Genomic DNA, 26,985 nt, shown 5'->3' on the forward strand with positions numbered 1-26,985 from the left:
CCATTGAAACAGACACAGAGAGTTGTTATGAAGACTGTATATAAATAAAAAAATTATAAAAATCCAAGATTATTTATTAGCCTTTTTAGTATTGGGCTTCCAGAGTGCTTTCCAGAAAGGAGCTAGGGACTGGTACCAGATTAATGTAGCTTTAGGAAATTTTGCAGCAAAAATTGGAGAGCTTTGCTGCGAGGTTCCATTAGTAATCTTTTTCAACTACATTCTACATATGTGCCTCTTTATTTTACACTACCATTTGGCCTATGATAGTTAATAATTTATATTTCTTTCTGTCTTTGAAGTCTACTTTGCAGTTCTCCATTTTCATGTTCTCTTATAGCTATTTAGTTACAATTTTTAATATTAACTAGCAGATTCCTTCCATGTCTCTTAGTGCAAATTTTGAAAATTGACTGTGTAATTTTTTCAGTTTCTCTTATTGAGCCAGACTTCAAAAGGAATTTTACAGCTTTTGGGTCAATAGCCCCTTCCAAATCCAATTAGTTCTGGCCAAAGTGGCATGAGTGTAGGGGGGCACATCCATTACGATTATCTGCCATCAAATGTTTTGAAGAGAATAGCTTTCACTAGAAAGGAGTATACTAGTGGCACATAGCATAGGTGACATATAGAATGCAGGCATGTAGTTCAAGAACAAATTCAAAGGAGCAGCATGGACTTTTGAAAGTAAAATTCAGAATGAACTAAGGCATAGGAGAAATGCCAAAGGAAACATTATACAGAGGATTTTCAATTGCGACAATGAACTTACGGTCTTTCTGTCACAAACAGATTAGTTTTTCTTCTTATCTGCAAGAACATTACGGTGTTTGAGCCAAAATTTTCTTATGTGAAGATTTAACTGGTATTTCTTTCTATTATGCAAATGATTTGTTATGAATTCAGATAAAATATCTGTTATATAGGAAATTTTACAAAATAAAGCACTCATATAAAAATCCTTCCTTGTGAATTTATTTTTAATCTGGAATTGAACATTGATCTGGTATAATGTCATATCTTGAATGTGAAACTTACAGTATTCTTTCTGTTATCAAAATCTTCCATTGTATTGATTTTTATGTTAGAGAAAGTAATATTCATATTTAAAACATACATGCTTATTCAATAAACATTTATTTTACTTGTCAGTGCCTTCTACTCTTTTCTAAGATTCTTCCCCTTCTTATTTACTTTGTAAGTTTCTTCTTGGAATATTCCTCTAATTAATACAAACTACAACTGAATTCTAATGTTTCCAAAGTAATGGAGCCAGCGTATAGGAAACTTTAAAGCAAAACATATTTTTTTTCAATAGCACTGGAGCACAGATTCCGTACCTTTTGAATGCACATCATTAGAAGGCATTCATGTAGCTTGTATTAGTCAATGCAGTATTTCTTCCTCACCCTTGAAAAGAGCAGCTCTGTTCCCATTCTAGGGAGTCTTTCAGCTTCCAAAAAAACAATCTAATCGTTTCATCAAGCTGTTTGCTCTCTGCATATTCAGAGTGTTCATCAAAACTAGAGATAACTTTGCCATAGGCGTTATTGAAGTGAGAAAATTTGCAACTCAGGACAATTTGATTCCATTTCATTTCATCGTATATATTCTGAACGAGCCATTCTTCTTTGATCTGCTATATCTCTCCTCTGATTTTTTATCGAAGTGTCTAATTATGATAAATATCAATAAAGAGTGTCCATTTATTAACTTGGTTGCAGTTTTATGAAAATATCTATTTTAAGCAACCTACTAAACATGAGGTACAAATATCTATCAAGCTAGCTAGCTAACTATCTATCAATCTGTTATGTCCATCCATCCTTCTATATCCATTGCCTCACCTATCAAAATAAGGAACCATTTGCTGGTATGCAAATATTTGGTGTCAGTGTTTCCTTTAGGTTAATCTTTATCAACCTTTGTTTCTCTTTGAAAATGCCTGGAAGCTGTTAAAAATTCTGATGTCCAAGCTGCCTCTCAGATAAATTCAATGAGAATCTATAGAGTGGGATTCATGCATCAGTCTTTTGTACTGAACCCCAGGCAAATCTAATGTCTATTCTATAGACAGAGAAAATGAGTCTCTAGAATGTACTGTTCCTTTCTCCTACAATCTGTGATATATTAACTGTCACCAGAGAGGTTCACTATTTAGATGAAATCATGGATCATAACCTTTTCTTGACAATGATGTGCTTTGGCAATCTGGTGAAGCCCATGGATTCTTTCTGAAAATAATGTTTCTAAATGTATATAATAAATTGAATAAAATTCCAAAAAAAGTATTGATGTAACTTTCAAAATGCTAAAAATGTATGGTAATATATGTAATTATCTAGTAACTCACTTAAAAACATACAGCAGTGGGTCTGCTATCATAATTTTGAGGAATTATTAGCACCAATAGCATTTATCTGTAATAGCTAAAATGGATTTGAATAATATCCATCTTTCTGTCACTGAGACAGTCACAGATACTCCTAATAATATGTTAGATTGCTTTCGGCTTATATAATAAGAGGAAAATCTAAATTTTATTTTCATGGTAGAGAAAAGAGAGTTATAATTTTTTCCCTCCCAAGTTCATGGATACCCAAGATCATACAGAAGGTCTGTTTGCCCCAAACAACAACCCCTGGGAAAAGGTGTTTTCTTTGTTAAACTGCAAATGTGTCTCAATAGATATCACCCTATAATGTGCCAGCACAGAAGCTAACATATAATTTTTTTTTACCCAATTTTTAAGTGGAGGACTTCAGAGCAATGGCACATTGAAAATTAGTTTTTAGAGAGAGAGATCCAAGATAGCTGATCACTAGCAGCTCGGGATTGTTAAGTCCCAGAGAAAATGCACAGAATGAGAGGACGCCACACTTTCAGACAAATTTTTGTTACCCACGGACAGGAAGATTCCCAGTGGAGGAGCCCCACGGGTCTCCAGGGCGACTCTTGTGGCCGGCGTCGCAGTTTTGCTGGCACTCCGGCACAGCGGTTCTTGGTGCAGAGTAAACGGGACTGATCGATGTTTGGAGCTCCGGGAAGGCAGAGTCGCCCATTTACCTGATTGAAGAAGGGACTCAAGAGGGAAGCCAGACCAGAGATTCCTGGGCAGAAAAGCACCACGAATCTTGATGCCGCCGTTTTGGCCGGCGCAGTGGATTGCTCAGATTTTGGCGCTGGGAATCAACAAGTTGGACATCCACTCAGAGACCTAATTTGAAAATAGGCAATTACAAAGATGACAGGTGGATGAACTTACAATGATGGGAAGAAACCAGCGTAAAAAGGCTGAGAATACCCAAGATCAGAATGCCTCTCCCTCTACAGGGGATCACAGTTCCTCATCAACAAGAGAACAAGGCTTGGTGGAGAACGAGTGCGTTCCATTAACAGATTTAGGCTTCAGAAAATGGATAATAAGGAACTTTAGTGAGCTAAAAGAACATGTTCTAGCCCAATGTAAAGAAACTAAGAACCTTGAAAAAAGGTTTGATGAAATCCTAACGAGAATAGACAATTTAGAAAGGAATATAAGTGAATTAATGGACCTGAAGAATACAATACAAGAACTCCACGAAATATGCATAGGTTTTAACAGTTGAATTGATCAAGCAGAAGAAAGGATATCAGAGGTCGAAGACCAACTTAATGAAATGAAGCGAGAAGACAAGATTAGAGAAGAAAGAGTAATAAGGAATGAGCAAAGTCTCCAAGAAATATGGGACTGTGTGAAAAGACCTAATTTATGATTGATAGGTATACCTGAATGTCATGAAGAGAATGAATCCAAGTTGGAAAATATTCTTCAGGATATTATTCAGGAAAACTTTCCTAATCTAGTAAGGCAGGACAATACTCAACTCCAGCTAATCCAGAGAACATCACAAAGATATTTTTCAAGTAGAGCAACTCCAAGACACATAATCGCTAGATTCACTAGGGTTGAAATCAAGGAGAAAATTCTAAGGGCAGCTAGAGAGAAAGGTCAGGTTACCCATAAAGGGAAGCCTATCAGACTCACAGCCGACCTCTCACCAGAAACCCTACAAACTAGAAGAGAGTGGGGGTCAATATTCAATATCCTCAAAGAAAAGAATTTTCAACCCAGAATCTCATATCCTGCCAAACTAAGCTTTATGAGCGAAGGAAAAAGAAAATTTTTCACGAACAAGCAAGCACTCAGAGATTTCATCACCACCAGCCCTGCTTTACAAGAGCTTCTGAAAGAAGCACTACAAACAGAAAGGAACAACCAGTATCAGTCGTAAATGCCCCAATCAAAGACACAGACAGGTAAATTGAATAAAAAGTCAAAACCCATTGGTATGCTGTATCCAGATCTATTTCACAAGCAACGACAAATAAAGACCTAAAACAAAGGGATGGAGGAAGATTCACCAATTAAATGGAGAGCAAAAAAAAAAACAAAACAAAACAGGAGTTGTAACTTTCGTCTCTCACAAAATAGACTTTAATAGTAACAAAGACTAAAAGAAACAAAGAAGGACATTACATAATGGTAAAAGGATCAATGCAACAACAGGAGTTAATGATTATAAATATATATGCACCCAATACAGGAGCACCCAGATACATAAGACAAGTTCTTAATGACTTATAAAGAGACCTGGACTCCCGCACAATAATAGCGGGAGATTTTGACACCACATTGTTAATATTCGATGGATCAATGACATAGAAAATTAATAGCGACATCTTTGATTTGAACTTAGACCTGGAATAAGTAAACTTAGTGAATATTTATAGAATTCACCCCAGGTCCACAGAACATACATTTTTCTCAGTATCACATTACACCTATTTTGAAAGTGACCACATAATTGGAAAATTGGAAGTAAATCACTCTTCAGCATTTGCGTAGCATTTCACAGACCTAAATGAAATTAAAAAAAAAAAAGAAAATTAGTTTTTAGTGGGATAAAAAGCTTGAACTATCGACTTTTATCCATAGAAGATAGATCGTGCCAGAGACTTATTGTTAAAAAATCAGGTGGTATAGCGACATCAAAAAATTAGGGATTGTGTGAGAAGTCAATTAGAAATAGAAAGAAAGTGGAAAAAGCATTGAAAATAAGCTTTTCCTGTTACAGTTTTTGTTCAATATTGGGCAAAGTCATAGAAGTTTATTCTGGAAATTATGGCCTGATATAAGGATACAGAATGGAGGTAGCTAGAAAGGGGAAGATCAGGAAATAAATAAACATGTATTTATTTATTTATTCATTCATTTCTCTACATTAAAGATCAGGAGGAAAAAAAGATAGCTGATAAGAGGAAATAATTAAGTGTCGTAATACTTAACATTAAGTAATCAACTTTATTTACTCTGACGTACTTTTCACTCTGTTCTTTGGATTTCTTTTCAAACAGTAAAACTGTGAAGTGATAGGTGTAGGTGTAAAACGTTTGTTGCATGCTTCAAATAGCAGCAGTTCCTTCTTGAACATGGTTTAATGTACTCTATAACTATTATCTGTTTATCTATGACTTGGAGGCCAGGGATAAAGATATGCATGCCTGGCCCTAATAATTCACAAATAGAAGTTATAGGCTCATAGAATAGGGACAGTCATTGCTATTCCCTATATCTACTTTTATTTGGTCACTTAAAGAGAAATCACTAAATTAATGATGTGTTTCTATGCAAAAATTTACAAGTGTCTTGGGTTTATGCAGAAGTAATGTAGGCTGGAGTAATGTTGCCCATTTATCAGGGAGTAAACAATGAGGAGTATCATAAATGAAGACTCCAGGTAAATTGAGAGTTACATTGAGTATGTTTTGAATAGTCTGTTTGTCAACCAACCTTATAGCAAAATCATGTTCAAGAACAGATTTTTTTTCAAGTGACTTGGTGTTTATCTTATCTAGAAATAGATTTCCTTCTTTATAAAGGCTGAATACTATTCCATTGTACATATATAACATACACATTTATTATTCATTCATCTCATTATGGACACTTAGTTTTATTTCATAACTTGGCTATTTTGAATAAGGCTGCCATGAACATGGGAATGCAGATATCTTTTTGACATACTTGTTTCATTTTTTTTGGAAATATCCCAGTAAAGCAATTGCTGGATCATATAGTTTTATTTTAATTTTTTTGAAAACTTCCCATACTACTTTTCATAATGACTGTCTGTACCAATTTACATTCCCACAAAGAATGTAATACCAGGGTTTCCTTTTCTTCATGTCCTTGCCAACACTTGCTATCCTTATCTTTTTTTTTCTTTTCTTTTTTTGAGACAGAGTCTCTGTTGCCCCGGCTGGAATGCAGTGGTGTGATCTCGGCTCACCACTGCAACCTCCACCTCCCAGGTTCAAGTGATCCTCCTGCCTCAGCCTCCTGAATAGCCAGGATTGAAGGCACCCACCACCACACCTGGCTAATTTTTGTATTTTTAGTAGAGACGGGTTTTCACTGTGTTGGTCAGGTTGGTCTCGAACTCCTGACCTCAAGTAATCCTCCCACCTTAGCCTCACTAAGTGCTGGAATTATAGGCATGAGCCACTGTGCGTGACTACTATCCTTATCTTTTTGATAGCAGCCATTCTTACAGGAGTGAGATGTATCTTACTGTGGTTTTAACTTCCATTTCTTCTGATGATTAGTTATTTTGAGCATTTTTTCATACTCCTATTGGCTATGTGTATGATATATTTTGAGAAATATTTATTCAAGTCCTTTTCCCTTTGTTTTTCTTTGTTTTTTTTTTTTTTTGAGACTGAGTTTTGCTCTTGTCGCCCAGGCTGGAGTGCAATGGCACAAGCTCGGCTCACCAAAACCTCTGCCTTCTGGGTTCTAGCAATTCTCCTACCTCCACCTCCCAAGTAGCTGGGATTACAGGCATGCACCGCCACACCTGGCTAATTTTGCACATTTTTGATAGAGACAGGGTTTCTCCATGTTGCTCAGACTGGTCTCGAACTCCCAACCTCAGGTGATCTGCCCACCTTGGCCTCCCAAAATGCTGGAAATACAGGTGTGAGCATCGCACCCAGCTTCTTTGCCCATTTTTTAATCATGGTATTTGCTTTCTTGCTGTTCAAATAAGTTCCTGATGTATTTTGCATGTTAATCTCTTTTCAGATGTATAATTTGCAAATATATTGACCTGTTCTGTGGGTTGTCTTAATTATTTCCTCGACTGTGAAGCTTTTTAATTTGATATAATCCCATTTGTCCATTTTTGCTTTTGTTATCCATGTTTTCGTGGTCATATTTAAAAAAATTATGGCCCAGGCCACTGTCATAGAACTTTTCACAAATGGTATCTTCTAGTGATTTTAGAGTTTTAAGTCTTATGTTTAAAGTAACTAATGCATTTCAAGTTGATTTTTGTATATGAAGTGAGATAAGAGTTAAATTTTATTCTTCTCCATGTGGATATCCAGTTTTACCTCAGACTTTTGAAGAGGCTGTCCTTTCACTGTTTGGTGTTCCTGGAATCTTTGTGGAAAATAAATTAACCATAAATTCATGGATTTGTTTCTGGGGCACCTATTCTGTTCCATTGGTCCATGTGTTTCTTTTTATGGCAATACCATGCTCCTTGGATTACTATAGCTTTGTAGTATATTTGAAGTCAGGTAGTATGATGCCTCCAACTTTGTTCTTTTTCTTCAATAATAATTTGGCTATTTTGAATCTTTGGTGTTTCTATGTAAATTTTAGATATTTTCATTTTTGTGAAAAATGTTACAGAAATCTTGACAGCAATTGTAAGAAATCTGTAGATCACTTTGTGTAATATGGGCATTTTTACAATATTAATTACTCCAATCCATGAACAGAGAATATCTTTCCATTTAGTTTTAAGTTCATGCATCCCTGTTTTATTTTATTTTATTTTATTTAGTTTCCAGATTTATCCACTTCCTTGGTTAAATATATTTTGAAGTATTTCATTATTTTTTGATAGCTACTAAAAATGGGATTTTTAAAAAATTTCTTTTTTGGATAATTCATTGTATATAGAATTGCTACTGATTTTTGTATGTTGACTTTGTATTCTCCAACATTACAAAATTTGTTTATTAAGCTTAACAGTTTTTTTGATGGAGCCTTTAGGGTTTTCTGTATAGATGATTATTTCATCTGCACAGAGAGACAATTTAACTTTTTCCTTTCCAATTTAGATGCCTTTTTATTTCTTTATCTTGTTTAATTGCTCTTGTGAGGACTTCTGACATTATGTTGGATAGAAGTGGCAGGAGTGGGCACCCATATCTTGTTCATGATTTTAGAGGAAATGCTTTTCACTTTTACTGTGACATACGAAGTTATCTATAGACATGTCATGTATGGCTTTCATTGTATTGAGGTAAACTCCTTCTAGACCTAATTTGTTAGGAGTTTTTAATCACAAAAGAATGCTTTAATTTGTCAAATGTTTTTTTTCTGCACCTATTGAGATGGTCATATAGTTTTGTACTTCGTTCAGTTAACGTGATGTATTATGTTTATAGATTGGCCTATGTTGAATCATTCTTCCATCTCAAGGATAAATTACACTTGACCATGGTGAATGATGCTTTCAATAAGCTGTTGAATTTTGTTTGCCAGTATTTCATTGAGGCGTTTTCTTTCATTTATGTTCATCAGAGATGTTTACCTGTTATTTTATTTTTGTGTATTGTCTTTGTCTGGCTCTGGTATCACCACAACGCTGGTTTTGTAAGCTGAGTTTGGAGGTATTCCTTCTTATTCAATTATTTGGAAGTTTGATAACCAAATGTTCTGCTTTGAATGCTTGGTAGAATTCAGCAGTGAAATCACTAGGTCCTAGGTTTTTCTTTGAGGGAAGACTTTTATTACTGATTTAATCTCTATACTTGTTATTGATCTGTTCATTTTTTCTAATCTTACTTACTCAGACATGAGTAAATAACATAGAGAAACAGACTTAGACATGAGTAAGTAAGATTAGAAAAAATGATTGTATGTGTCTAGGCATTTATCCATTTCTTCTAGGTTACCAATTTGTTGGTATATTATTGTTCAGAGTAGTGCTTTATAGTCCTATGTATTTTTGTGGTATCAGTTTTAGTGTCTCCTCTTTCAATTCTGATTTTATTTATTTGAGTCTTCTTTTTTCTGTCCAGCCAAAAGTTTGTTTTATCTTTTCAAAAAGCATGTCTTAGGTTTGTTGATATTTTCCCTTGTTTATTTTCATCTCTATTTCAATTATTTCTACTCTAACATTTATTATTTTTTTCCTTCTACTAACTTTGGGCTTAGTTTGTTCTTTTCCTAGTTTCTTGAGGTTTAATATTAGGTTGTTTATTTGAGATTAATATAAGTCTATATAAATTTCTATTAATTTGAGATAAAGAACCTAATAAGAGGGGTTTTTGATATCACATTTATTTTTAGAACTGCTTTTACTGCGTTTCATAAGTTTTGTGGCATGTTCCATTTCTATTTTTTTCTTTTTCTCAAGGTAATTTTTAATTTTGCTATTAATCTCTTATTTTGATTCATTAGTTGTTCAGGAGCATGTTACTTAATTTCCACGTAACCATGATTTTTCTTACATTTCTACTGCTATTAATTTGCAGTTTCATACTACCGTGACCAGAAAAGACACTTGATATGATTTCAATATTACATTTTTTTAAAACTAGCTTTTGGCCTAACATATGATCGATCCTGGATAATGTTTCATGTAGGCTTGAGAAGAGTGTTTATTCTTCTGTTATTGAATGTGATGTTTTATATCTGCCTGTTAAATTCATTTATTCTAAAGCATAACAAGTCCAGTGTGTTCTTATTGATTTTCTTTTAAATGATATGTCTATTGTTGAAATTGTAGTATTGAAGACATCTATTTGTATTGTACTGTAGTCTATTTCTTCCTTCAGAACTATTAATATTTGCTTTATATATCTAGGTGTTCTGATGCTGGCTGTATATATATTTGCAATTATTGTATCCTCTGGATGTATTGACCCCTTTATTATTATACAGTGATACCCTTTACCTCCTTTTACAGTTTTTATTTAAAGTTTATTTTATATGATATATGTATAGCTATCACTGCTTTATTTTAGTTTCCGTTTGCATGATATATATTTTTCATCTCTTCACTTTTAATCTGTGTGTCCTTAAAGATGAAATGTATCTTTTGTATGTAGCATATTGTCAAGTACTGTTTGTTTGTTTTTTAAATTTTTTCAGCCCATGTGTATTCCAGGTAATTATTGATAAGTAAGGATGTACTGCTGTCATTTTGGCAATCGTTTTCTGGATGTGTTGTACATCTTGTGTTTCTTTTTTTCTTCTATTCCTTTGTGACTACATGATTTTCTTAGTGGATTGTTTAATTCTTTACTTTTTAGTCTTTTGTGTACCTACTATAGCTGTTTGCCTTTTGGTTACCATGAAGCTCACATAAAATATTTGCATTTATTACAAACTATTTTAAAGTTATAACTTCTTAATTCAGACCACTCTAAACTTTTGTTCCACCCATCGAAAAACACATTCTGTGTATTTGATTTACAATTTACACCTTTTTATATTGTATATGCTTTAAATTGTTATAGTTATTTTTTTAATATTTTTGTTTTTTAATCTTTATGCTAAATATAAAAGTGATCTATATGTCGCCATTACAATATGAGAGTATTATGAAATTGACTTTGTTCTTACTTTTACCATTGAATTTTATACTATCATGTTTTCATATTATTAATTAGCACCATTTTGTTTCAGTTTGAAGAACTCCCTTTAGATTTACTTGCAAGCACAGTGCAGTGATAATGAACTCCCTTAGCTTTTGTTTGTCTTGGAACGTCTTTATGTCTTCTTTATTTCTGAAGGAAAGCTTTGTCAGGTAATACATTTTATTTGGGAACTTTTCGTTTTCCTTCAGTACTTTGAATCTATCATCTTACTCTCTGCTGGCCTGTAAGGTTTCTGCTGAAAAGTATGTGGCAAGCCTTGTTGAAATTCCCTTATATGTGATATGCTTCTTTTCTTCTGCTGCTTTCAGGATCTAATCCTTGTCTTTGGTTTTTGATGGTTTAAGTATAATATATCTTGGTATAGTCATGTTTATATTGAATCGATTAGAGACTTTTGACTTTTTAGTAGATGGATATTTAGATCTTTCTCCATATTTGGAAAAATTCCAACTATTATTTCTTCGAATAAGCTTTCTGCCCCTTTTTCTCTATCTTCTTTTTCAACTCCTGTAGTCTGAATTTAGGTCTGTTGATGCTGCCCGATCAATTTGTTAGATTTCTTCATTTCTCTTCATTGGTTTTTTTCTCTTTGTTCCTGTGAATCTATATTTTAAAATAATCTGTCTTCAAGTTCATAGATTATTTCTCCTGCTTGATTAGTCTCCTGTTGACATTTTTAATTATATCATATTTTTTGCATTGTATTGAGTTCCAGAATTTCTGTTTTTTACTATTTCAATCTGTGTTCCATTTTTCCTTTTGTTCACTTAATTTTTTCTTACATTTATTGAATTGTTTCTCTATGTTTTTAAAAGTTAACTAAACGTCCTTAAAACAATTATTTTGAATTATTTGACAATCATTTTATAGATCTCTTTGGGGCCAGCTACTGGGAAATTGTTATATTCCTTTTGTGCCAATATTTGTCCTTAGTTTTTCTTGCTCCTTGTTGCATTACATGGATGTCTGTGTATTTGATATAGTATCACCTCTTCTCGACTTTATAGGGTGGCTTCAGTAGATAAAAGCCTTCCTCTATGGAACTGTATGAGGGTGCTGGCTCAGTGGGGAAGTGGTTCTCTGACTCTTAAAGGTATAGCCATGATAGCCATGCATTCTCTGTGCAACTCTTCCAACTGAGGTCACTTTTGATTTCAGAAATCCTCAGTGCCCAATGCTGTGGATGTCCTCAGAGGCTGTGAGAGCTGTTGAAGTCTTTACTGGTGATGTCTGTTGTTATTATTCTCCCAAACTTTTTTTCTCCCACGTGGGAAGTTGTGGCTGAGGGGATCTTCTTTATTACTGCCTCTGGCTTCTGAGCAGGCTTGCAGTGGCAGTGTCACTTGTGTCTATTGGTTTGCGCCACTATCCTATGAGTCACACCCATGGAGCAGCCATACAGCCAAAGCCTGAAGCACAGGCATACATGGAGGGATTATAGCTCTTTAGTCCAGAGTGGTATTGGTGTCAGTGCCTGGAGTGTGGTCTCTTACCCCTACCACATTGGTAACAATGTGTGAGGTGCAGGTACCTTTGATGCAGCTGTGGAACTAAGGATGGGAGTGCAGGTGTGCGCAGAGCTACAGTGGCTCTAGAGTCTGGGGCTAGGTCTAGCTCTCTATAGTGGCTGAGCTTGAGAATGGAATGTGGAAACACTCAGAGAAACCTTGACTCCGGGTTCCAGGCTGTGAGCTAGCTTGTTGTGTCAGTGGCACTAGTTTCTGAGGTGCAGGTGTAAGGGAATACAGCACAAATTCAGAGCCAGTATCTGGAACATGGAAGTGCATGTTGCTTCAGAAGCTCTGGGGTCAGTGCACATGTGATCTATCTATAGTGGCTGAGCTGGTGACTGGAGTGCAGGTACGAGAGAGAGACCTTGGCTTCAGGGCACAAGATGCATACTAACTTGTTACGACTATGGCATTGGTGTCTGTGAAACAGGAAGGCATAGTATAGTCACATAACTGAGGTCTGTAGTCTTGGCATTTGCAGAACAGCCAAGGCCCAATGGGGAGGAGATGGTGAGTTAAGGGCATGAATAGGACTGGAAGAGCGTATGGCCCCAGTCTCAGAGTAACACCATTGTTGCTGCTTTTTAAGTGGGGAGTGTGTGAAGCTGCACTTCTCTCTCTGGGGCTTCTCATTGGGAATGACTCTTTGTTACCTCAGTGACAAAAGATGCTAGGTCTTCGGCAAAGCAGGCTCCCGAGGACCATGGTGGTTCCTACCATGTTGCTGAAACAAATAATCTATGCCCCTTTCTTCTTTGTGTCTAGCCATCATCTGGCCTCTCAGGTATGCTGATATCACCAGTGATACCTTCAGTGTGGATATTCTCCTTTTCATTTTTTGTTTGTTTACTTGCTTGCTTTTGCTCTACTCTGTGCCTTCAGATTCTTAAATTGGCCCTTGAGCACTCATAGGGTTATTTTGGTTTATGGATAGCTGTGTATATTGTTTTATTTGTATGCGTGGGAGAATGAAGACTGATAGCTCCTTCTCTGCCATCTGCATGGTATCAATCTTCAGAGAAAGCTTGGAGACTTCAAAAATCTTTTAAAATAATTTTCAACAGCCTTACTATGAAGTGGTTATGCAAAGCACCTCATACTGTCATTCTGGAAGTAAAAACATACATTAACTTTCTATAATAGGTGGTGTAAGTCCTCCAAAATTTTATTCTATTTCTTGATTGTTTAATCTATTCTAGGTCAATGACATTTTCATATGAGTTCTATAAATAAGCTTGTTAATTTCTTCCAAAAAAAGTTGTAAGTGTTGCCTGAATATATTAGTCAATTTCGGCGAAACTGCAATCATAATACTGTGACCTTTCTACCAAGTATATAGTTTACCTCTGCATTGACTTTTCAAAATATCCCTATGCGGCTGGGTGCCGTGGCTCATGCCTGTAATCCCAGCACTTTGGGAGGGCGAGGTGGGTGGATCACGAGGTCAGGAATTTGAGACCAGTCTGACCAACATGGTGAAACCCTGTCTCTACTAAAAATACAAAAATTAGCCAGGCATGGTGGTGAGTTTATGTAATCCCAGCTACTCAGGAGGCTGAGGCAGGAGAATCCCTTGAACCCGGGCGGCAGAGGTTGCAGTGAGCAGAGATTGCACCACTGCACTCCAGCCTGGGCAACAGAGTGAGACGCAATCTCAAAGAAAAACTAAAAACAAAAACAAAAAACAAAATATCCCTATGTAATATTTTCTTAGTTTCCAAATTAATTTAGATTTTATACATCTCCAATTATCCATTTTTTCTTCATATCTTAAATACTGTTTCTATTTCTATTTCTTCTTTATTAGTGTATAGAAATACAATTGCACTTTTATATTCACCTTGTATTCTGTGACATTGTTTAATTTAATAGTTCTAACAGCTTCTGTAGATCCCTTGGCATTTTCTGTGTACTAAATAATGTTATCCACAAAAAAGATAATTTTATTTCTTGTTTCCAGTTTTTATTATTGTTAATTTTTTTGATCTTATTTCACTGGCTGAGACAATGATGATATTATTTAATGAAAGTGGTGAGAGCAGATATTCTGTCCTTATTCCTGCTGTTAGGTTTATATTCCTGGCTCAGTTATCAAAACCTAGCTGTGCTTCATAAATACCTGAACATCTCTGGCTGACAGCTCTTTCCTTTATTAATGAGCATAGTGATACCTATATTGCCTGAAGTCACAGTTGGGAAAAGGTTGACAGTTGTGAATCATTTAGGTGTCAAGTAGGAAAATCACAACACAAGGCAAAGCCATACTATTAGTGAAATATGCATTCAAATATTTTTTTAAAAAATTGCTACCTAATATTTCAGTGCTATGATACTGCAGAAGTGAACAGTTTTCAAGAAAGAATGATGTGCAACTATGTAAATTTAGAAAAATGCAAAATGCATTCTCTCTAAAACGGTTTTGTTGACCTGAGTTCCATTAAGTATAGATGTCAGAAATGTAAATATTAAACATAAATTAACTATGTATTTGTACAGATATGTGTGCTTATATTACAAATTTGTGCTTGGGAAATATCCATAATGTTAAAGAATCCACTCGCATTTATAATTGTGTTAAATAACACAACCTACTTCAACTATTTTTTTCAATTAAAATAGTTTTAGTTACAAACATGTATGTTTCTTACAACAACAAAATAGCAAACAGGCCGGGCGCGGTGGCTCACGCCTGTAATCCCAGCACTTTGGGAGGCCGAGGCGCGTGGATCACGAGGTCAAGAGATCGAGACCATCCTGGTCAACATGGTGAAACCCCGTCTCTACTAAAAATACAAACATTAGCTGGGCGTGGTGGCGTGCGCCTGTACTCCCAGCTACTCGGGAGGCTGAGGCAGGAGAATTGCCTGAACCCAGGAGGTGGTGGTTGTGGTGAGCCGAGATGGTGCCACTGCACTCCAGCCTGGGTAACAAGAGTGAAACTCTGTCTCAAAAGAAAAAAAAAATAGCAAACAGAAGTTGTCTTTTCTCAAATTAATTTTTTTTGTATATTCCAAGGTCCTAATCATTTAATCTTTTTTAGTAGCAGCTAAAATCGTTGGAGTGAAAACAGGTGACATGAATAATACTGGTTCTCACTTCATTCTCTACAGAGTGACCAAATTTCTTCCAAATTCTGTGTAAAGAAAAGAATAATTGGAAAAATGCTCTCCAGAGAAAAGTTTCATAAAATAATATACTAACATAGTTATGTACCTAGCTCAAAATATACCCTGAAGTGGTGAAACTGAACATTAAGTTATTTAAATAGCTTTTTTTAAACAATGGAACAATCTGTGTAAAGTGTAACCATACATTTGTTCCTAGCAGAGAGCTGATTGATGAAGACAGAAATACATATGCCTAGAGAGCTAGAGCAGCTGAGTGCCACTAATTTTATGATCTCAATCACTGTAGAATGGGAAAAGTTATTTGTGTAACTGTAGTCTCCATGGATATTTATATGTGTCCTAGATTTAAAGTTAACTGGCTTTTATCTGCAGAAGTAAAAAGCAATGAACAAATGTATTAATGCTCCTTCACAGTAAAGTTGGTTGTTATTTTGCGGATGATAATTTCTTGTATTTCTACTTAATATCAGAAACTTTCTTTGCTTGTTTTACAACGGTTTTGCATTAAGTCTTAGATTTAGGTTCATACCACATTTTCAGGTAGTATTATGTATTAAGGCACATAAATTCTATATAATATAAATTGTAAATATTTTTCACAATGGCATATAAACAGGTCTTTCGTGTGTGTGTGTCTATATGTATACATACAACGTTTGTTCTCTTACTTCCTTAATGATTTTATGCACCCATAGTGCTTCAGTTATCACCTCTAAGTGCAAGACTTAAATATCTTTCCGGCAATAATTCCTGAGATCCAAATCATTATTTGCAGTGTTGTGGTGAACAAGGTTATGTTCATATTCTGCTAGCGCTTCCAAGTCTGCAAGCCAAAACCAGAATACCTCATCTTATATCCCCAAACTTACTCTTTCTTGAGTGGGTTTGAAATAATAAAATCTACTCTTTCTGACTGAGTACATCAGTTGTCAGATTCAATTAGGTCTTTCCTATTAATTCTCTCAAATCCCTTTCTCCAAGTGTTCCATAAATTCAAGTCCTTGTTATTTCAAGGTTTTTCTATTTCAAGGACTTCTAACCTGCTTACAAGGTTCTAATGCCTGATATTTCCCATCTCCATGATATTGAGTAATAACTATATATGTAATTTCCTTACAGTTATTTTGCTCTCTATTTCCTGGTAAATTAATGACTTAGAGTCAAAGAAGTAATGTTGAAGCCCTCTACAATTTGACTACATCACCCATGCTATTGTTATATCTGATGTACATTTTACATGAACATTGGGTTGAATATATTTTCTGAAACAAAAATTATTATGGTAGGCTGAATAATGACCCCACAGTGTTCCACGTTCTAATCTGTAGAACCTGTGAATATGTTGCGTTGCATGGTAAAATTGACTTTGCAGATGTGACTAAGTTAAAGATACTGAGTTGGGGATGTCATAACCTACCCTGGGATAGCATCACTGACAGCATCTTAACTGTGAACTCCAACCTAGCTTCCCCCTGCCTAACACAGCCCCTTTGGGTGCATAACTGGGCCACACTGACGCTGTGCTATGTCACGCTGACTCTGTGCTTATCCTACTATAAAACCAATGTAACTGCATCCTGCTTGGCAAGCACACCTGCTGTTGGGTATAAGTCTCTTTGAAGCCTCCTTGGTGATTGTTTGGAAATACCCTTAGCAACCAACAATCCTGGGAACCTCCTCCCCTCTAGTTACTAGCTAACTTGCCTGTTCTGCTTCTGTAAAATTCCGCTTCAGCTAGGCTTCCCCTTCCCTACCTAAATCAAGGTATAAAGGGAAATCAAGCCCCTTCCTCAGGGCCAAGGGAAATTTGAGCATTAGCCATCTCTCAGTCGCTGGCTAATTAATAAAGGAATCTTAATTTGGAACTCAGTGCATGGCACATTCCTTCTAAATCGCTGGGTTATTACAAGGAAATTGTCTTAAATTTTCCAGGTAGGCCTAATATAATCACGAGGATCTTTATAGAAGAGAGGAAGTATGTAGGAGAAGAGATAAGATGCTATGTTATTATATTTGAAAAGTGAAGAAGAGGCCAAAAGCTAAAGAATATGGTTGGCCCTTAGAAGCTGGAAAAGGCAAGGAAATTGATTTTCCACTTAAGACTTCCAAAAGAACCAGGCCTGCCAACACCTTGATTTTAACCTTTGAAAACTCATTTTAGACTTCTGACCTCTAGACCTGTAAAATAAGGAATTTGTTTTGTTTTAAGCCACTAATATTGTTGTAATTTGTTACAGGAATAATAGGAAACTAATATAATCAGGGCATAGTATTTTTTCTGATTAGTGTATTTAATTTTATTAAAAAATTCATGAAATAATAAATTGATGTATATAAATTTGATAAGTATTAATTTAAAAAGCACAAGAAAACTAAACTCACAAAAACATAAAATCAGGATTATAAATATTATTAACAACACTTATTATTCTTGTTTTATTCAAATGTTCTTGGCATTTCTATTGTGATTCTGTCTCTTCTGAGTCGCTATAGAAGGTTCAGCATTAAACATGGGAGTTACTCTAAGCTTAATCTAGGATCCTTTTTGTTCTGTTCTACCTATAGAAAATGCAATCCATTCATATGAATAGTTTCATTACCGCTTACACACAGATAATTTTGAAATTGTATCTCTAGATGAGATGTCTTTTCTGAGTTCCAGATCTATATATCCTACTGCCTACCTGGCATGTTTAGTAAACTGTCTCAACATATTTAAAACAGAGCAAAAGTTTTATCTTTCAGTCTTTGCCTTCTTCTAATATATCCTGTCTCAGTAAATGATACAATTATTCCTCCAGGTAAACAAAACCAAATGAAAACTGGAGTCATTTATTCATTCAACATATATTTATTGAGCACTATTTATTGAGTACCCACCATATGCCAAATGCTAACAAAGTCCCTGCCCTGTGCAGTGAAAAGGCAAACAATAATCATTTTTATTTTAATTTTTTACTTAAATGTTTATTTTTGACATTTTAGACTTTTCAGGAAGCACATATTATATCTCTATAATATCTTGGTTTGTTTCTTTCTATTAATCTACAAGTATAAAGTGAAGTGGAGAGAGGTAATAAAACTCTCTACCAACTCTACCTTTGGAATTAATTTATATCTGTCATTTTCTAGTTGGAAAAAAAAAACACTGGTTTTTTAAATTATACTTTAAGTTCTGGGGTATATGTGCAGATCATGCAGGTTTGTTGCGTAGGTATACACATGCCATAGTGGTTTGCTGTGTCCATCACCCTGTCTTCTACATTAGGTATTTCTCCTAATGTTATCCCTCCCCAATCCCCCCACCCTCTGACAGGTCCCTGTGTGTGATGTTCCCCTCCCTGTGTCCATGTGTTCTCATTGTTCAATACCCACTTATGAGTGACAACATGCTGTGTTTGGTTTTCTGTTCTTGTGTCAGTTTCCTGAGAAGGATGGTTTCCAGCTTCATCCGTGTCCCTGCAAAGGACATGAACACATCCTTTTTTATGGCTGCATAGTATTCCATGGCATATATGTGCCACATTTTCTTTATCCAGTCTATCATTGATGGGCATTTGGGTTGGTTCCAGGTCATTGCTATTGTAAACAGTCCCACAATGAACATACATGTGCATGTGTCTTTCTAATATAATGATTTATAATCCTTTGGGTATATACCCAGTAATGGGATTACAGGGTCAAATGGTATTTCTAGTTCTAGATCCTTGGGGAATCACCACACTGTCTTCCACAGTGGTTCAACTAATTTACATTCCCAGGAACACTGACTTTCAAAGTTTTAAAGTCATTTATGATACTCATGTTGAAGAGATATAAACAAGAAAGTTACAAAAATGTAAATCCAAATGGGCAATAAAAAGAAGATATATCTAGTGTCACTAATAAAACAAGTGAATGAAAATTAAAACAAATCTGATTTATTCAACCAATATAGTGACAAATGTTTAAGAACATGTCAATAGCCAGTTATGGTGAAGTTATGGAGAAACAGGTAGTCTCACATACTGCTAACCAAAGTATAAATTTATGGGAACTGTTAGAGAGCAAGTTTGCTAAAATGCTGAATATTTATACTGTTTGAGCAATATTTTGAATTTTGACCAGGAAATTTTATTTTCATTTCAGGATTTTATTTTATGGAAATGAAAACAATGCAAAATGGAGGTAAGTTGTTTCTTGTAACTGTTCAAAATCGTGAAAAACTTTGCACAATTTGAGTTTCTCATATATACACATATAGATATAAAAAGGACCATTGGAATGAAAAGGAGAGATCAGTATGCATATTATACAATCAGTCTTTGTTATTTGCTCATTCTGTACTTGCAAACTTTAGCAAATAAAAAGTTATATGCCATATAATAACGTTTTGGTTAATGACAGACTGCATATCCCACAGTGGTCCCATAACATTATATATGAATCTAAAAAAGTCCTCTCATCTAGTGATGTCATAGCCATTGTAATGTCATAGCAGGATGTATTACACAAGTGTCTGTGGGTTAAACAAACCTACAGACACGTGTGTAATCCTGGCTTAAACAAACCTACTATGGATGTCTGTTATATAAAGATATTACACATACAATTAGGTACAGTACTTCATACTTGATAATGATGATAAATGACCATTTACTTGATAATGATGTTAAATGACCATGTTACTGGTTTATGCATTTTCTGTGCTATATTTTTTATCATTGTTTTAGCATGTACTTTTTCTACTTATATATATTTTGAAAATTCACCAAAATTAGCCTTAGGCAGATCCAGAAGAAGGCATTGTTATCACAGAGGATGACAGCTGCATGCATGTTATTGCCCCAAAGAGCTTCCAGTGGGACAGTATATGGAGGTGGAGGTGAAAGGCAGTGATATTGACAATCCTGGCCTGTGTAGTCTCCTTTAATATGTGTGTTTGTGTCATTCTTTTTAGCAATAAGGTTTAAAAATTAGGAAAAACAAAAACAAACAAAAAACAGCATTAAATAGAACAAAGTTCATAGAATAAGGACATAAGGAAAGAAAATACTTTTGTACAACTGAACAATGTATTTGTGTTTTAAGCTAAGTGTTAATATAAAAGAGTCAAAAAATTAGAAAAATAAAAATGTGTAAAGTAAACAAGCTAGAATAAGCTAAGGTTAATTTATTATTGTGGAAGAAAAATCTTTTAAAATAAATTTAGTGTAGCCTAAGTGTACCATGTTTATAAAGTCTTCAAAAATATGCAGTAGTGCCCTAAGCCTTGACATTCACTTACCACCTGCTCACTCACTCATTCACCCAGAGCAGTTTCCAATCCTGCAAGATTCATTCATGACACTTTTTTTGTATTCAAATTTTTATTTTTTACTGCACCATTTAGAGATTTAGATAATTTTAAACACAAAAATACTTCCTCTGTGTTACAATTGCCTAGAGTATTCACTACAGTGTCATCCTGTACAGGTGTGTAGCCTAGGAGTAACAAGGTATACCATATAGCCTAGGTGTGTGGTAGGCTATACCATATAGGTTTGTGCAAGTATATGATGTTTGCACAATGGCAGAAATCACCTAGTGATGCATTTCTCAGTGGGTACACATGTCATTAAGTGATACATGACTGTATATGTAATATATATGTGTGTGTGTGTGTGTGTCATAAAGAATTGGCTCACATGATTATGGAAGTTGAGAAAGATCTGCAGGCAGCAAACTGTTACCCATGAGAGCCAATAGTTTAGCTCCACTTTGAGTCTGAAAGCAGGAGTAGACCAATATCCCAGTTCAAAGAAAATCAGAAAGAGAGCTAATTCTTCCTTGCTGAACCTTTGTGTTCGCTTAAGGTCTTCAATAAATTGAATGAGGCCTACCCACATTGGTACATTGGGAAGGGCAATTAGCTTTAGCTAGTATACTGATTCAAACGTTAATCTCTCCAGAAACATCTTTTTGTTGCTGTTGTTTTGTTTTTTGCTTTTGAGAGGGAGTTTCGCTTTTGTCGCCCAGGCTGGAGTACAATCGCATGATCTCCACTCACTGCAACCTCCGCCTCCTGGGTTCGTGCAATTCTCCTGTCTCAGCCTCCCAAGTAGCTGGGATTATAGGTGCCCAGCACCACGCCTGGCTAATTTTTGTATTTTTTTAGTAAAGACAGTTTCTCCATGTTGCCCGGAATAATGTTTAACCACATATCTGGGTTTCATTGTCATATTGACATATAAAATTGACTATCAAAATGCCAATTCTTGTCACATTGGCCCCCGTAATGCATGACCTTAAACCATACTTAATCTCCAATACAAACAATAACTAAGCCACAATTTCATCTAACATGATATAACTAAAATGTGTACAACTAAAAAGGCACTAATGTCTTCCCCAGAAGATAATGTAAAATACTTGAGTGATGTTCACTCTCTTTTTTCACCCAATAATTTGAATCTTGTAATTTAACACTATGATGTAAATTTAACAATACTTAAATAATATAATAAAATATCAATATACTTTATGTCACATAATAAAGAAGAGAGAGAAAAAAAGATTTTTAAAAAATATATTCAGTGTGTGGGTGTGTGTGTATATAAATAAACATATTTACAACAATAAAAAGGAAATACAATACTCATAACTCATGAAAATTATAGTCCTTGTTTCTATAACTGGTCATGTGGCCCTAGCTGCCATTTATAACTACTTTCATCCACTATTCAATCCTTATTTCCTTTGCTTTCAGTAGGCACTTCCTCTGATTGTGGATCTTTATCTGTTCAGATGATCAGCCTGTCATTACAAATGAATTTTGGCCTTAAGAAACTGCCTAGATTGTTCTTGTTTTCCATTAACTTTCATCACAGAGCATGGTAATAATGAGAGAAACCCTAAAGGGTCTCCTATATTTCAGACATACTCTTCCTTATCACTTGTACGAGTTCAATTCCCCTTGATTGTCAGGATCAGTCACTCCAGCTGGTACAATAACACCTTATTTGCCTGTTGATTCTGACGCATGAGTCTGAAGTGGCTAGCTGGCGGTATTAACTTCTAGTTCAATGAAATCATTATTGTGTCTCCCACTTTCTAATCATGTTCCTTATAACTCCTGGCATTTATACCTAGTTTCAGATCTTAGAGAAAAAGTTTATAACTTTTCACTGCTGAGTTTGAAGATGTCTGTGGAATTGCCATATGTGTCCCTTATTGTGTTAAGGTACATTCCTTCTTCACCTAATTTGTTGAGAGTTTTTATTCTAAAAGAAAACTATTTTATCAAATGCTTTTGTTTTGCATTTGTTGAGACGATCATATGATTTATTTTCTTCATTCTGTGAATGTGTTTTACCATATTTATTGATTCATGAATGTTGAACTATACTTACTGCAATGAACATATGACTGCATGTGTCGTTCTGGTAGAATGATTTATTTTCCTTTGAATATATACCCAGTAATGGGATTGACAGGATTTCTTTCTGATCTGAAACACCCCAAGCTTGTTCTATCTCAGGGTCTTTGCACTATTTCCTCTTCTTAGAATGCTTTTTCCCTAGACCTTTTAATGATTTATATATCCAATTAAAACACTCTCACTGTTACGGAGAGAAATTTCCCATTGATCACAGCGAATGTACCTGAAACCATCCATCCATCTAATCACTTTCTATAATGTACTCTGTTTTATTTTCATCACAGTTTTTAAATCATATATTTAATTGCTTTTTTGATTATGTCTTTATTTTCTGTTTCCCTCCCAATAAAGTATAAGTTACATAAGTTCAGGCCCTTGGCTCTGTAATCAATGGTTTTATCCATATTGCTTAAAACTGTTTTATCCCTACTGCCTAAAACAGTCACATACTAAATAAGTTGTTAACAATTAGTAAATGGGTGAAAAGAGGAACAGTATGAACAAAGGCTTAGATGTAGGTAAAGACTGTCTTGTTTGGGTGCTTACAAATTTATCCACGAAACTATTAAAATTTAAAAGAAGAGATTAAATATATAGGAATACTGGCAATTAGGCCATAGTCATCAGGGTCTTTGTCCAACCACAGTGATTTATGAATTAGCATATCCTTTAGTTTGTCTCTGAGTTAAAAGAGACCTCCAGTGAAGACTGATTGCTAAGATATTTTGGTTTTAATTGCTCTAATTTTCTGTGTTTATGATTTAGCTCTCCAAATTGCTGGATATCAATTTTAGGATATGTTGAATAAAATGGAAATGCTTACAACTATAGAGTGTAGCTCCCAAAAATCTGCCACAGAAATTGTGATTCAATAAGCTTCTCTTGAGATATATGAATATGAAATTTTGGTAATCTTTTCAGATAATTTCCTGCAAGTCATATATGGACTTTTAAGATGCCTTAGCAATAATCTCTAAGTAAAATTAGCATCTAGAAACAAAGCCCATAGGGTCTATCTTTAAGTAAAACCAGGATTAAAAAAATGTAGAAGCAAGGATGATTTGTATTCAATGCGTCTCAAATATTTCTACTGTAAACAAAGAATTGAAGCCCAAAATACTGTCAGCAAAATTTGTTTGATAATATTCTTTGCGTCTTCTTGCACAAGTTTCATCTATTTACCATTAAATTGGAAAGGATTGTGTACTAGTAAGCTGGGAGTGCCCAACAAAATGGAAAGTGGAGCTGGTTAAATGGTACAAAAATGTAGTTAGATAAAATAAATAATATCTAGTATTTGACCATATAATAGGGTGACTATAGTCAACAATAATTTATTGCACATTTAAAAATAAGAGTATAATTGAATTGTTTGCAACACAAAGAAAGAATAAATGCTTTAGGTGATAGATACCTATTTACCCTGATATAAGTATTTTATTATTATTTTTTTGAGACAGAGTCTTGCACTGTTGGCCAGGCTGTAGTGCAGTGGCACGATCTTGGCTCACTGCAATCACTGCCTCTTGGGTTCAAGCAGTTCTCCTGCCTCAGCCTCCTGAGTAGCTGGGACTACAGGCATGCACCACCATGCCCAGCTAATTTTTTTTTTTTTAATTTTTGGTAGAGACGGGGTTTCACCATGTTGGCCAGGGTGGTCTCAATCTCCTGACCTCGTGATTCATCCGCCTTCGCCTCCCAAGGTGCTGGGATTACAGGCATGAGCCACCGCACCCAGCCTACCCTGATATAATTATTATGCGTCATATGCTGTATCAAGACATATCATGTACCCCATAAATATCTATACCTACTACGTACCCACCAAAATTAGAAGTTAAAAAAATACTATATACTGAGTGGTTTAAACAAAAGGAATTTATTTCTCACAGTTACAGAGTCCGGGATGTCCACAATCAATTTTTTCACTGATCCTTTTCCCTGGTGAGGGCTCTCTTAGAGAGAGAGAGAGAGAGAGAGAGAATGTGAGAGTGTGCTCTAGTGTTTGGTCTTATAAGGCTACTGTATTAGTCTGTTCTCATGCTGCTAATAAAGACATACCCAAAACTGTCTAATTTATAAAGAAAATAGGTTTAATTGATTCAAGTTCCACATGGCTGGGGAGGCCTCAAAATCATGGTAGAAGGTGAATGAGGAGCAAAATCACATTGTACATGGTGGCAAGCAAGAGAGCTTGTGTAGGGGAACTCCCATTTATAAAACCATCTGATCTTGTGAGACTTATTCACTACCATGGAAACAGTAGGGAGGAAACTGACCCCATGATTCAGTTATCTCCACCTGGCCCCACCCTTGACACCTGGGGATTATTAGGATTTTGTGTGAGGACCTAGCAAAACCTTATTAGTTATTAATCCTACCACAAAAGTTTCACCTTTGTGACCTCGTCTAAACTGAATTATCTCCAAAAAGCCCTATCTCCAAATATTATTACATTTGGGGTTAGGGCTTCAGTATATTAATTTTGGCTGAAAACAAGTCAATCCTTAGCAGGTTGCAATCATTTGACAAGCATTTCAATGCCTAAATGCACTTCAATTTTCTCATTTCTAAAATGAAGACAGTAATTTTATTCCATAAAGTAAAGCACACAATTTTCTGGAAGGTAAATTAAATGAGTGAAAATTACATTGGAAGGAAAGCACTAGCTAATCACTAGTAATTTTGAAGAATTCATTATTTTCACCCCTGTCAAAGTGGTGGGAAGAAAATCTGAATATGGTTAAAAGTTACTTTAAATAATTACCCTAGTGGTTTTTAAAGCAAAGATTTTTTGCTTCCATGTGTCATTTATTTTGTCTTAAAGTAAAAAATACACGTTATTCTAATTATTAAAAATAATTTTAATGAAATAAATATATTTTCAAATACAAATTTGAAGATAGGGTGTACATGATTATTCATTAATGAATTTATAAACAATTTTTTTGTGGAAATAACATTGTCTGTATAGGACTTCTTTTTGCAAATAATCTTATAAATTGAAAAAGCAAATGAAAATATTCAACTGTCCATCTGAAAAAATTTCTGGTTAAACTAATATCAGGACAGCTAATACTAAGTTTATTATATGTGCTACAGTTACTGTGCAAAATTGACTTTTTAAGAAAACAATAGTTTCTTGAGTGTGGCAATAGACATTTTTCTCATTAAAAAGTTCTTGACATTGTCACTCTATAGTTGTATATTTTATCCGCAAGATAAATTTTAAGTTAAAATTAAATCTGAGAGTTCTGCCTGATATTTTATACTGCATAGATATTTCATTTAAAATATTTTAAAAATATAAGTCCTATAGATTTGGAAAACAACCACTTTCATATTCACAGATTACCTATGGCTACCTGCTCATAAGGAGAGGGTAGTAATTTAGAACTACATAGGGCATTGGATGAGTTATATTTCAGAATGCCCCAGTGACTGGTTGGAATCAAATAGGGAATGTAGGTATTGTTCCAACAATTTTAAATAACCCATTATATTTTTACTTTCTAAATTCTCTGCCCTGGTAGAAAAATCATCTTTAGTTCCTATGGAAATGCTTGCTTAATAAGAAAACGAACAAGCGATAACTTACTTTTATCATAAAGGGAGAAGGATCTTTAAAGGAAGCAGAAGTCTTGTTAAATAAAAAGTAATTATGCTAGTGCTTTTCTCATCTTCTGAACATTTGATCATACTGTCTATTGGGAAGTAGGCAAAGAATGATATTTCAACCAGAGTTCAGCATAATTTTATCTATCTGCACTTGCAAAGTGGAAGCCAAAAGCTTCCCTGTAGTTAGGTAACTATGCCTGGATGAGTGAACTTGGACCTGAAGGCTTAGGCTATGGTCGAAATGGTATTATTAAAGATGATTGGGTATTTTTCAGCCCCGTGATTGAGAGATTAGATAGTGAGGTATTGACTCAATGAAAAGATTCTTTGCTGATTTTTTTTTTTTTAAATTTTAATTTAGGTTCTGGGGTACATGTGCAGATCATGTAGGATTGTGGCATAGGTACATACATGGCAAGGTGGTTTGCTGACTTCAACCCCCCATCACCTATATCTGGTATTTCTCCCCATGTTATCCCTCCCCACCCTCCCCACTCCCCACTGTCCCTCCCCAAGCCCCCCGCCAACTGACCACAGTGTGTGATGCTCCCCTCCCTGTGTCCACATGTTCTCATTGTTCAACACCTGCCTATGAGTGAGAACA

The 26,985-nt window shown here is 35.1% G+C and overlaps 1 long non-coding RNA gene across 1 annotated transcript in view; it reads right to left on the reverse strand.

Moving 5' to 3' along the window:
- Window positions 1-4,824: 4,824 nt before the first annotated feature.
- The window catches only part of LOC135278046 (uncharacterized), a 96,419-nt gene continuing 74,258 nt past the window's right edge, over window positions 4,825-26,985 (reverse strand). Inside the window, exon 3 of the long non-coding RNA XR_010345604.1 lies at window positions 4,825-4,900. This is a non-coding gene — a long non-coding RNA (uncharacterized LOC135278046). The remainder of the gene's footprint in view (window positions 4,901-26,985) is intronic.

Source organism: Aotus nancymaae, unplaced genomic scaffold (genome assembly GCF_030222135.1).
Source record: "Aotus nancymaae isolate 86718 unplaced genomic scaffold, 86718_ANA_hifiasm-v0.15.2.pri h1tg000004l, whole genome shotgun sequence".
Classification (NCBI taxonomy): domain Eukaryota; kingdom Metazoa; phylum Chordata; class Mammalia; order Primates; family Aotidae; genus Aotus; species Aotus nancymaae.